This window comes from Bos indicus, chromosome 23, assembly GCF_029378745.1.
Source record: "Bos indicus isolate NIAB-ARS_2022 breed Sahiwal x Tharparkar chromosome 23, NIAB-ARS_B.indTharparkar_mat_pri_1.0, whole genome shotgun sequence".
NCBI classification, from domain to species: Eukaryota; Metazoa; Chordata; class Mammalia; order Artiodactyla; family Bovidae; genus Bos; species Bos indicus.
In genome coordinates, this window is record NC_091782.1 from 881,635 (window position 1) to 895,732 (window position 14,098).

General features: G+C 36.9%; 1 pseudogene; it reads right to left on the reverse strand.

Annotated features, from left to right (window-relative positions):
* Positions 1–352: 352 nt before the first annotated feature.
* On the reverse strand, positions 353–7,498 carry LOC139178920 (olfactory receptor 4A15-like; annotated as a pseudogene).
* Positions 7,499–14,098: the final 6,600 nt, after the last annotated feature.

The following is a 14,098-nucleotide window of genomic DNA, read 5'->3' on the forward strand; positions in this document are numbered from 1 at the left end:
ATTTTCCATGTAAACCAGTTATAATGAGCCTCTAAAATCTCTTTGCATTGCTATTCTAATTGCCAACGCCATCATCCTGAGGGAATCCCTGGATCCAACCAGGGCTGGACCCTGGTATAAAAGCTCTGTATATTTTCCTAAGAAATTGCAAAAGTTTTCTAAATATATATACTTATAAAATATGAAAAACTTAAAGTATATTTTTATCATTGAAAGTATTCATATAATAAATGTTTTTAATCTGCCCACTTCATTAAATCTGAGGGAAATTTACTATAGTTAAATAAGCATACATATGTTATGTGGAAACAGCAATTTTTCACTGAAAATAGGTGATACATATTGCACTGCCTCATTGTCTTTTTCTGATCCACTGCTTTTTCATGGCACTTTTTATCTCTCCATTTCTCAGATTATAGATTAGAGGATTCAGCATAGAAGTGATAATGGTACAGAATACAGTCAATAATTTATCAATGGGTAAAGTGGAAGGAGGTCTAACATACAGAAAAATGCAGGGCACAAAAAAGAGGACCACCACAGTGATATGGGAAGCACCAGTGGACAAGGCTTTGCACCTCCCTTCCTGACTAAGATTCTTCAGGAAGTGCAGAATGACCCCATAGGAGATGAGTAAGAGCATGAAGATAACCACACAGATCACCCTATCATTGGCAAATACTGTGAGGCCAATAATGTAGGGGTCAGTGAAGGCAAGTTTCAACAAGGGGTACATGTCACAGATGAAGTGGTCAATGACATTGGGGCCACAGAAGGGAAGGCTGTAAACAAAGAGAAGTTGAACTACAGCATGTAAAAACCCACCAACTCAGGCCAGGAGAAGAAGCATAACACACATTTGCTGATTCATGATGGTCAAATAATGCACGGGTTTGCAGATGGCCACAAAGCGGTCATAGGCCATGACCACCAGGAGTAAAACCTCCATATCACCAAGTAAGTACTCTATAAAAAGCTGGGTCATGCAAGTTTGGAAGGAAATGGTTTTCTTCTCATAAAGTAAGTTTATAATCATTTTTGGGGTGACAATAGTAGAGTAAACATCATCTATAAATGATAAGTCGGAGAAGGCAATGGCACCCCACTCCAGTACTTTTGCCTGGAAAATCCCATGGATGGAGGAGCCTGGTAGGCTGCAGTCCATGGGGTTGCTAAGAGTCAGACACAACTGAGCGACTTCATTTTCACTCTTCACTTTCATGCATTGGAGAAGGAAATGGCAACCCATTCCAGTGTTCTTGCCTGGAGAATCCCAGGGATGGGGAGACCTGGTGGGCTGCCGTCTATGGGGTCACACAGAGTCGGACACTACTGAAGCTACTTAGCAGCTGTAGCACCAGCATAAATGATAAGTAGCCATGAAAGAAGCACATAGGGGAATTTAGAATTGAACTGAACACCACAGTCAGGACAATGAGTAGGTTGTCCACAATAGTCACAATGTAGATGAGCAAGAAGACTACAAATAGTATTTTCTGACCCTGGACACATTCATTCAGCCCCAAGAGGACACATTCTGTTACAGTGTTCCTTGGTTTCATCAAGTCTGTATAAGAGCTCAGTTCATGTATTAGAATCAGTTTACCTAAAACACAAAGGGGAAAACTTTTAAATTCAGTGTAAATTTCATCTTTTATGTATCCATTTATTTAAAATTGGTAGTATGGAGTATCTATATGATCCCAGTGTATCATAGACATTGTGTTAACCAAGTTGAACACAGGGTAAATGATCAAACAATTCCAGATCAATGTTTGTATCTGCTCAGTCATGTCTGACTGTTTGCATCCCCATGGACTGCAGCCTGCCAGGCTCCCTTGTTCATGGTATTTTTCCATGCAAGAATATTGGAGTGGGGTGTCATTTCCTACTCCAGGGGAACTTCCTGCCCCAGGAATCTAACTCATGTCTCTTGCATCTCCTGAATTGGTAGGGGGATTCCTTACCACTGTCACCTGGGAAGCCCAGACAAATGTAAAAAGTGACATTATAAGCATATTGACAGAATCCTAAGGGAAAATGAGAAGGGAATTCCATGAATATGTAAACCATATATAAACTTACAAAGGTGTAATACTTGAGACAAACTTAAACTAATGTCCACATTCAGTAAGAGTAATGGAGCTATGAATATAAGTTCCCCTGGGCTGTCTCAGAACACACTGAGGCTTCTTTCTGAAGGTCTTATTTGGATATTCCACATTTTCCTGTCAAATGAATACTGAAGCAGTTCCAATTTTGTCTTGAGCCTCTATTCCTACTCTAATTTTAACGTTTGTATATGCAATACCTCCAGTTTTGGACATTTGAATTTGGATAACAATTTAGTATTTATAAAACAAAATTAAGAGTTTTTCACAATATAAAAGTTGTTCCCCATCTCATTCAACATACCACCTTCAATGCCTTTGCTCAGACAATAAAGCTTACAGTCTTCTTCACTCCTCTACTAGTCTTCTATGACTTATTCATACCTTTAAGAAATTCTGCTGTCTCTACTTGTGTTAACCAAGTTGAACACAGGGTAAATGATCAAACAATTCCAGATCAATGTTTGTATCTGCTCAGCAAATTTAATCATCCCTACCCCATTTCCTCCCTGGCCACTGCAGCAGCCTCCTGCCAGGTATGCCTACTTCTATTCTGGCCTATAACAACTTGTTATTAACCCATATGATTCTCTTTCATCTTGTTCTGATTATATTCCTTCATTGCTCAAAACTCCCACAGTAGATTCCAATCACATAACCACAGTTTAATGGATCACATCTAATATTTATGGTAACAAGAACAGGAATCCTCATATTATATTTGAAGATACTAAGGCTGAGAACATTTCATTCATTTCCCCAAGATCACACATTTTTAGTTTTAGTGGTAAAACTAGAACTAGAATGTAATTTTGAGTTATTTCAATATGATTTACTGTCTTACATAATAAAGAATGTCACACAATTGTGAAACCTGGTTCCCATTGTTTACTATTAGTCTTAACTTGTGGAGGCTTGTTTAGAATCTGAAGGAAGAAATTTTAAGTTATTCACAAAGACCTGGAATTCTGATTTCATCCAGTATGAGATCAGACAGTGAAATCTGCATTATTGCTTGAGAAAATCATTTATTTTATTCAGTTGTCTGTCCATTTTATCCTTGAAGTCTTCTCATTATTCAGGTGACTGTTTTTATTTGCACTATAGAGTTTTAAAATAAACTCTAAAGTGCACACAAAAAACACAGTTTACCAGGTTAGGATAATTTATCAAAAAGACATGTGATCTTTATGTTTACATAGGAATATAGCAACTAAACTTTTCCCAGGGAACTTTATCTAATGTAACCTTTTTTTTTTTTTTTTTTTATATATCAATGTCAAATAGAAAAATACCATCCAGTTATGTAGCCTTTCTCATTTTGGTATGTCTGTATGGCCAGACCAGTTGACTTGAGATTTTGCAAGACATCTTGTGCTTTTATTTTCTTTTTCTTTTTTAGGAACTGCTTTAATGTAGCAAATAACCTCCCCAAAATTTTAAATCAGTTCTTAAAACGATATAATCTTTTTACCCCTATAGGGAAAATATATAACTTCACTACCTCTGTAAATATGTCAGTCTCAGCCAATGGAGAGTAATGCTGTTAAATAGGAATCCTGGCTACCCCCTGCACTTGGTGCTCCTGGGGAGCCCCAGTAGACATTTTTCCAGTCAGAACCAACGCTGTGACTAAGTGGACCCTTGTGGTTCATATTATGAATGCAAGATGCACCTCAGCAGCAACCAGCAGAGAAGTCTGAAAAAAGAAGGTGTATTACTCAGGGGTCATGAAGGTTATGCAGCATGCCTGGGACCACACAGGGAAATGTTGAGACACAGACAGAGACACAGATAGAGATGAGAAAGAGAGAGATGTTGAGGAGAGAAAAAAAGACTCTGAGATTCTTCCTTCACTGGCCTCAGTGATGGGGTGCCTATGTATCCTAGGGTTCACTTTTTATTGGTGAATTTAAAACATAAGAGTGCAGCTAAATCACAGGAGGGAAAATCTGCGGTCTTGTGAATGGTCAGATATAGATCACCCAGGGTTTTGTAAAAGGTGAACTACATGGATGGAGAGGTCTGGCTCCTTATCTGGTTGTATAGCTATTGATGCTAAAGATGGATGACTTTGAAACGCTTAGCTGGACAACCAAAAGCCTAATGTTAGCTATTTACGTTACACTCCAAAAAATTGATTGTCAGGCACTTACACCACAAGACTATTGCTAGATAAATTCACATTCTGAGGCACTGGGAATTAGAACCACACCACATTTTTTTCTTGGGAGAAACAATACAAAACGAAACTACATCAAATTTCAAACCAGGGTGAGTGCCTCATGTCCAAAAACTCTTTGTCTACAGACAGGTTTTTAAACATAGTTTTCTTTTTTCAGTTCCATGAAACATAAGGCAAACATATTTGAAGTCAATAAAATTTTATTTAAGGAATTTCACATGTTGTGATTTCTTCCACTGCACATCAAGGTTATTTTAGTTCCCCTAAAGTAAAATAGCACTTTAAAAAAGATCCTAGGCTTTTTTTCTTTTTTTATTGAACTATATTAGACATGTAACACTGTGTAAGTTTAAGTTGTACAACCTGTTGATTGGATACATTTATAGACTATAGTAGGGCTTCCCTAGTGGCTCAACATTTTCCAACAATGTGGAAAACCCGAGTTCAATCCCTGGTTCAGGAAGATCTGGAAAAGGAAATGACAAGCCACTACAGTAAATCTTGCATGTGGAATTCCACAGACAGAGGAGCCTGGGAGGCTACAGTCCATGGGGTCACAAAAAGTCAGATATGACTGACTGACTAACACTTAACTTCATAGAGTATATTATGATTGTCATCACAAGAATATACAATGGAGAAAAGACAATCTCTTTAACAAGTGGTGCTGAGAAAACTGGTCAACCACCTGTAAAAGAATGATTGTAGAACATTTTCTAACACCATATAAAAAATAAACTCAAAATGGATTAAAGATCTAAATGTAAGACCAGAAACTATAAAACTCATAGAGGAAAACAAAGGCAAAACACTGTCTGACATAAATCACAGCAGGATCCTCTATGACCCATTTCCCAGAGTAATGGAAATAAAAGCAAAAATAAACAAAAGGGACCTAATTAATCTTAAAAGTTTTTTCACAACGAAGGAAACTCTAAGCAAGGTTAAAAGATAGCCTTCAGAATGGGAGAAAATAATAGCAAATGAAGCAACTGACAAATAACTAATCTCAAAAATATATAAGCAGCTCATGCAGCTCAATTCCAGCAAAATAAATGACCAAATCAAAAAATGGGCCAAAGAACTAAACAGACGTTTCTCCAAAGAAGATATACAGATGGCTAGCAAACACATGAAAAGATGCTCAACATCACTCATTATCAGAGAAATGCAAATCAAAACCACAGTAGGGTAGCATCTCACGCTGATGAGAATGGTTGCCATCAAAAAGTCTGCAAAAAATAAATGCTGGAAAGGGTGTGGAGAAAATGGAACCCTCTTACACTGTTGGTGGGAATGCAAACTAGTACAGCCACTATGGAGAACAGTGTGAAGATTCCTTAAAAAACTGGAAATAAAACTGCCATATGACCCAGCAATCCTACTACTGGGAATACACACTGAGGAAACCAGAATGAAAGAGACAGGTGTACCCCATTGCAACACTGTTTACAATAGCCAGGACATGGAAGAAACCTAGATGTTCATCAGCAGGAAAATGGTTAAGAAAGCTGTGGTACATATACACAATGGAATATTACTCAGCTACTAAAAAGAATTCATTTGACTCAGTTCTAATGAGGTAGATGAAACTGGAGCCTATTATATAGAGTGAAATAAGTTAGAAAGAAAACAAATACAATATATTGACACATATATGTGGAATTTAGAAAGATGGTCATGATGACCCTATATGCAAGACAGCAAAAGAGACACGGATATAAAGAACAGACTTTTGGACTCTGTGGGAAAAGGTAAGTGTGGGATGATTTGAGAGAATAGCATTGAAATCTGTATATTACCATATGTGAAATAGATGGCAAGTCCAAGTTTGATGCATGAAACAGGGCACTTAAAGCCGGTGCACTGGGACAATCCTGAAGGATGGGACGGGAAGGGAGGTGGGAGGGGTATTCAGGATGGGGGACACATGTGCTGATTCATGCCAATGTATGGAAAAACCACTACAATATTTTAAAGTTTTCAGCCTCCAATTAAAATAAACTAATTAATTAAAACAATATGATTGCCATAAATAAAAAGAAAAGAAACTTGCACGTTGTGTTGGAAGTTACATTTATTCTCCAAGGCAGGTGGAGCAGGGTTTAAAAGCACTGGTAATAAAGATATTTTTTAAAACATAAAAAAAAAAGAGAAAAATCTCAATTGTCATATCAGTCAGTACACAGTTTTTTTTTTAAATTGGGCTCTTTCATATGCACTGAACATGGACATACTAGTATCATACTTCCCAAATCCCCCTCCCAGAAACTTTGAGATCTAAGTCCTCTAAATGTTAATTAAGTTCAAATCCTTTTCACTCCTAAGCTACCACACCCAGAATAGCAGAGTGTGTTAAGACATTGTCACTACCTACAATCAAAGAAAAAGTGGACTATTCAATCTTTCCTACATTAGCAGCTATGTCTTATAGTTCTTTGCCACAGATCTAATAGTTGTTTCTGTAAGTAAAGCAAAACACATAGTTACTCTATGAAGCATTTTCAATGATGTGAGTCTACATTTCTTGTTTGGACTTTCCTGTGACTTGACCCTGGTTAGCTGTTTGGAAGCAGTAAGGGATGAAGGAGGAAGTTCATGAGAGTAATAAACATCTTTATATGACAGGGCTTTTTTTTTTTTTCAAATGAGGCAGTAATGTAGTGTGTAGGCTAGAGAAGACTGCTCTTTCCTCTCTTTCAAGAAAGAGGAAACTACTTATGTGAATATTTGTATACTCACAGTTCTTACTTACCTTCATACAAATGCGTCTGTTCAGAGTCCCACTCTTTACCAGAGCACTGGTAAACAAACATTCCTCATGAGGTTGCACATTCAGATTTCTATGAGGTTCTACAGTGTTTATTATAAAACCCTGGACAGGAATTAGATCTTATTTTCTGTCTGCAAGAGATGTGGTGACAATGGTAAAAGGAACTCTATATTCAAAGCATGCCAGAAGACATCCTAGATAGTGTGTATTTGAGGAAGTACCTACATTAGATACAGTATGCAGCATTTTTCAAAGAAAAATAATATTCCTTTTCCTGAAGTAGAAGACTTTGATTAAAACTCTGCCACCTGCCCAGAATTTACTACTGTGAAAATCTCATAGGAACAGAATCCAACTGTAGCAGCTATGATTTATTTTTACTTAGAGTAAATCACTTAAAATGATTAGCCTTAACTTTAACCAAAGCTAACAACAACAACAATATATATATATATATATATATATATATATATATATATATGTATATTTTCTAGTTGTATAATTCACATATTCCCATTTTCAAATGGAGAAATAGATAATTTTTTTTCCTTGAGCCAAAGCAATTCCAAAGTTCTTGGTAAAATAAAACTATTACAAATTTAGTAATTATATATGTTTTAGTAATTTATAAATAGAAAAAGAAGTTCCAAATAAACAAAAATAATCATACTGAATTTCTTACATAGATAAAAATACAAATAAGAAAGCAAATCAAAATCAGAAAGACTCTTCATGACTATTTAATCAGACTGCAATATTGGTAAATGATGACAAAAGGTGATATACATCTCTACTGCATAAATATAATTTTCATCCAAATATCTCAGTGTTTCTTAAGCTACTCTTTTTTTGTGAATTCTATCAAAACTCACTAAAATAATTCATACTTGTGGTATAACTATTTCTCTTTCAAATCCTAAAAACTCTCCTCTGGCTTATAACATTCTTTATTTACTTAATTATTATTTTTAAACTGCCTATTGTCAACTACATGTACTCTTTCCTTCCAGCTCACATAAATTTATCTGCCTCAGTTTGGGCCATCTATGCTACAATCATAATAACACAGTATTACAAACAAATTATTGTAATTGGTGTGGTTCAAGGGAAAACTTAATACTCTCCCTCAAAAAAGAATGGATTACATTAGGAGATGGAGAAGGAAATGGCAACCCACTCCAATATTCTTGCCTGGAGAATCTTATGGACAGAGGCACCTGGTAGGCTACAGTCCATGGGGTTGTAAGAGCCAGACATGACTTAGCAACTAAACCAACACCACTTTAGGAGAAGAATTTTTTATGGAAAGAATATTAAAATTAGGTCAACCCCAATAGTCAGAATCTTCCTAAGAAAAAAAGATTGCTACCAAAGTGTGATATTCTCAATGTAAGTAAACATATGGTAAGACTTTGAAGTATAACCAATAAAAACAGAGGTTTCCTAGATTACATATATTATTACTTAAAACATAAGGAGGTTATGATTATTTGAATCTGACTCTTTCACTGAGTCAGGAAGAACAATCATGTTGAAGGTCCATGATCAGACATGAGACCACAGTGTTTAATAAATAAACTGTTTGGGAGGAAAACCTGCCAGACTGTGGATATACACACATAGAAATGCAACTATAGACAGAGAACACCAGATGTCAAGCAAAGGGCAGGGAGAACAGTAGAACAAAACCAGTGATATTAGGCAGGCAAGACAAGCAGAGACAGAGCAGGGAATATCTAAGGCCATGGGTCTGATACAACTGCGTGAACACGGTGCTGTCTCTTCTACCTAAAATTGATTTACCACTATCCCATATGTGTGTTCACATTACTTATTTTCCATAAGAAACTAATTTTTATATCTCAAGTTAGAATTAAGAGTCTCAAATAAGCTTATAAGTAGACTTTTCTAAAGCACTTTTCATTTATTTATTTTTTTAAAAAATTTATTTTATTTTTAAACTTTATAATATTGTATTGGTTCTGCCATATATCAAAATGAATCTGCCACAGGCATACATGTGTTCCCCATCCTGAACCCTGCTCCCTCCTCCCTCCCCATACCATCCCTCTGGGTCATCCCAGTGCACCAGCCCCAAGCATCCAGTATCGTGCATTGAATCTGGACTGGCGACTCATTTCATATATGATATTATACATATTTCAATGCCATTCTCCCAAATCATCCCACCCTCTCCCTCTCCCACAGAGTCCAAAAGACTGTTATATACATAAGTGTCTCTTTTGCTGTCTCGTATACAGGGTTATCGTTACCATCTTTCTAAATTCCATATATATGCATTAGTATACTGTATCGGTGTTTTTCTTTCTGGCTTACTTCACTCTGTATAATAGGCTCCAGTTTCATCCACCTCATTAGAACTGATTCAAATGTATTCTTTTTAATGGCTGAGTAATACTCCATTGTGTATATGTACCACAGCTTTATTATCCATTCATCTGCTGATAGACATCTAGGTTGCTTCCATGTCCTGGCTATTATAAGCAGTGCTGCAATGAACATTGGGGTACATGTGTCTCTTTCAATTCTGGTTTCCTCAGTGTGTATGCCCAGCAGTGGGATAGCCAAAGCTATCTTGAGAAAGAAGAATGGAACTAGAGGAATCAACCTACCTGACTTCAGGCTCTACTACAAAGCCACAGTCATCAAGACAGTATGGTACTGGCACAAAGACAGAAATATAGATCAATGGAACAAAGTAGAAAGCCCGGAGATTAATCCACGCACATATGGACACCTTATCTTTGACAAAGGAGGCAAGAATATACAATGGATTAAAGACAATCTCTTTAACAAGTGGTGCTGGGAAAACTGGTCAACCACTTGTAAAAGAATGAAACTAGACCACTTTCTAACACCATACACAAAAATAAACTCAAAATGGATTGAAGACCTAAATGTAAGACCAGAAACTACAAAACTCCTAGAGGAGAACATAGGCAAAACACTCTCCGACATACATCACAGCAGGACCCTTTATGACCCACCTCCCAGAATATTGGAAATAAAATCAAAAATAAACAAATGGGACCTAATTAAACTTAAAAGCTTCTGCACAACAAAGGAAACTATAAGCAAGGTGAAAAGACAGCCTTCAGAATGGGAGAAAATAATAGTAAATGAAGCAACTGACAAACAACTAATCTCAAAAATAAAGCACTTTTCAAATACAATTATTTGTGGATTTAGCCTGATTCTAATTAATTTTGCTGAATGAATATACAGTTAAGAGATATGGCTCCATTTCATTAAAATCATTACTTTTATATTTTCAATAAATCTATGGGTCTATGCTTGAGTGTTTTATGAGTTGCCATTTTGGATTTATTTGACTGCCTTTGGTGATTTAAAATCATAGCCCACTCACACCCTATAAATAATGTTTTCTTTATAAATATATTTATACTATACATTTGCTATAGTTATTTTTAAAAGTGTATATTTTTATAAATATAGAATATGCCCCATTTTACTGCACACTCACTTCCAGATATTACAGTTTGAAAAGAGGGAGAGGATGCATTTATAATCTCTAAATAAAACACCATTTCCTTTAAGTATCCTTATGATATCTAATTGGCTTCCAAGGTGGCACTTGTTGGAGATATGTGTCTGGGACTTGGAAACAGCGAACCTGAAAGAACAACACTTGCAAAGTGTCTGCAAGGACTGACAGGTTTATTTCTGCAGTCAAGCCTTTTTATAGGAGCAAGGAACAAAGAGTTTAGAGCATACAGCCAGCAGAACACGTACAAGGCTAGGATATAATCAGTAAAAGATACTTCAAGGAACAGCGCATTCTTAACAACCCATGTATTTATCCATGACCCATTTTCTCAAGCAACGTCTTTAATGTTTAATTGTTAAATCTAGGCCCCGAGCATAGCCAAAGGCAGGAAATGTTCTTCAGCAATCAGTACAATGTCTGGGTACCTCTGGCTCTTTGCCATTTTCCCATGGACTTTCTCCTTCAAGGCTATTTAGCACTGTGCCTCCCAACATACCCTCCTTTTGTTTTTAGTTTAAGCAGGGCAGCTGTTAGTTGGACCTGTCGTAGGAGGCACGGAGTCTTGAGTAGAGACATCTGTATAGGATTGTGTAGTGCCATACCAGATAGGGTTCCTATTGTAACAATAGATATTAGACTAAGAATGCCAGCAATAATCCATCCTATTATGTGCCTTGACCTCCTTAAGCCATATTTGAGCAAAACTGAGAGAAATACAGAGTCAGTCCATGGTTCTGTTAGGTTAACAGGAAGCCACAAATCAGATCTTTGCTTGACTATTGCCATGTTGACATAATGATATGAAATAGTATGGTTTGAACACGTATACAAGGCACATGCTGTACAGTAAACAATCTTAGCAGAAAGATCTATATTGAAGTTACCTACAATAAACATGTACAGTAGGTGCACACAAGATTGGATATAACCTGTACTATCACATAAAAAGGTATAGTTTTGAGGTTTTTAAGGCTTTTGCAGTCCCATACACATTGGCAAAGTGCTCCAATGCAGCAGGAATCTTCCACACATGCCATTCCTCAGGTCCTACGGTAGGGGTTCAGACACTGATGTTTTCTCTTCGGCTTCTCTATGGTCATTGATGAGACCCTTCGCATCAGCTGTGTCACCTGTCGGGGGATTCTGGTCATGGGGTCCTTCTGGTAACAGACATGGAGAAGTGGAACTTAGATTTCGCCTCCATCTGCAATGACAAGACCATAACCTCTACCTAGGAGTCATAAGATTCCTGGCAACCATTGATTAAACTGCTTATACCATATTGGTGTGTTGGCTTCTAACAGTTTCTTACTGTTTTCCTCTGCAAAATGTCTGTCTGCATGAGTATCAGAACTATCTTTTAGTAAATTTTAAAAATTTAAGGAATAAAAACTGGAAATAGAACTGCCTTATGATCCAGCAATCCCACTGCTGGGCATACACACTGACGAAACCAGAAGGGAAAGAGACACGTGTACCCCAATGTTCATTGCAGCACTGTTTATAGTAGCCAGGACATGGAAGCAACCTAGATGCCCATCAGCAGATGAATGGATAAGAAAGCTATGGTACATATACACAATGGAGTATTACTCAGCCATTAAAAAGAATACATTTGAATCAGCTCTAATGAGATGGATGAAACTGGAACCTATTATACAGAGTGAAGTAAGCCAGAGAGAAAAACACCAATACAGTATATTAACGCATATATATGGAATTTAGAAAGATGGTAACAATAACCCTGTGTACGAGACAGCAAAAGAGACACTGATGTATAGATCAGTCTTATGGACTCTGTGGGAGAGGGAGAGGGTGGGGAGATTTGGGAGAATAGCATTGAAACATGTATAATATCATGTATGAAATGAGTCGCCAGTCCAGGTTCGATGCACGGTACTGGATGCTTGGGGCTAGTGCACTGGGACGACCCAGAGGGAGGGGAGGGGAGGGAGGAGGGAGGAGGGTTCAGGATGGGGAACGCGGGTATACCTGAGGCGGATTCATTTCAATATTTGGCAAAACTAATACAATTATGTAAAGTTTAAAAATAAAATAAAATTAAAAAAAATTTAAGGAATAAAGAGTTAAAGATAATAACAAGTGAGGGTTCATGGGATAAGAAGTGTATCTCCTCTTCTATATTTCCCCTTTCTGTTTTAACAAATGAGTTTTAAGAGTACGATGGGTTCTTTTGATAATTGCTTGACCCTGGGGATTGTAGGGTATCCCCGTGATGTGTGTTAATATTCCATTCCATTAGAAATGAACGAAATGAGTGAGAGGTAAATGCAGGCCCATTATCTGTTTTTAAGATCGAAGGTATTCCCCTAACAGGGAAGGTGAGTAAAAGTGCGGAAATGGCGTGTTTGTTGGATTCTGAAGAGACAGGCATTGCCCATATAAAACCTGAAAATGTATCCATTGAGACAAAAAGCAAATAAAACTTTCCCAAGGAGCAATGAGTGAAGTCGGATTGCTAAAGGGAGTTAGGCTGTTGCCCATGAGGATTAACTCCTGAAAGTGTGGTACATAAGTGCAGAGGAGTGCAGACATCACAGGATTTAATGAAAAGTCTCGCTTCAGTGAGGGGAATATGGTGTTTAGAGTGCAATCTTTTAGCATTGGTATGAAGATTAGTGTGTTCGTCTATAGTAGATGTAAAATTGGGAGCTATGAATTTATCAACAGCATCATTCCCTGTTGCTGGGGGGCCAGGTAAACCTGAATGAGCCCATATATGTGCAATGAAGAAAGGTTCTGTATGTGATCAAATTAAGGCTTGAGTCTTTGAAAAGAGAAAATATAATTCTTCATCTAGGTTGTATAAAAATGCGGTAACAAAATCGGGGAAAAGGGAAGCAAGGTATTTGGAATCAGTATAGACATTGAAGGTTGAAGAGACAAAAGAGCATATTAAGCATACAATTCAACTCTTTGTACTGAAGAATAGGTAGTGGGTAATTTCTCTTTGATATCAGGGCCGACAATACTAGCTATGTCTTTCTTGTTGCCATCAATGAAATAGGTAGGTGCATTTGAAATAGGCTGGGAGGCAATGATATTAGTTACTATAAATTTAGTAAATTGTAGGAAGTCCCATAATTTTCCTTTCAGCAAATGGAATGAGATAACGTTCTGAAAGTAATTTAATGCTATTTGCATGGTCATGTTATATTGTAAGGCAATTTGTAATTCCTTTTTTGTTAAAGGGACATGTATTTCAAATGGATTAAAACCAGTTAAGCTTTGTACATGGCTCCTTCTTGATACAATTAGCTGTCCTATTTTCTCAATGTATGATACGATTTTTTTTTTTACTGCTTAGTATGTGGATATACCCATTCTATTGGGCTGTTTTGAGCTATGATTGCAGTAGGTGAATGCTTGGTGGGGAATAAATATAAATAGATTGGTTGGGTATGGTCCAGCTGAGTTGAGAAAGACTGTTGAATGTGTGTTGTTTTTTTTTTTTTTTAATAGTTACTTGATAATTACTA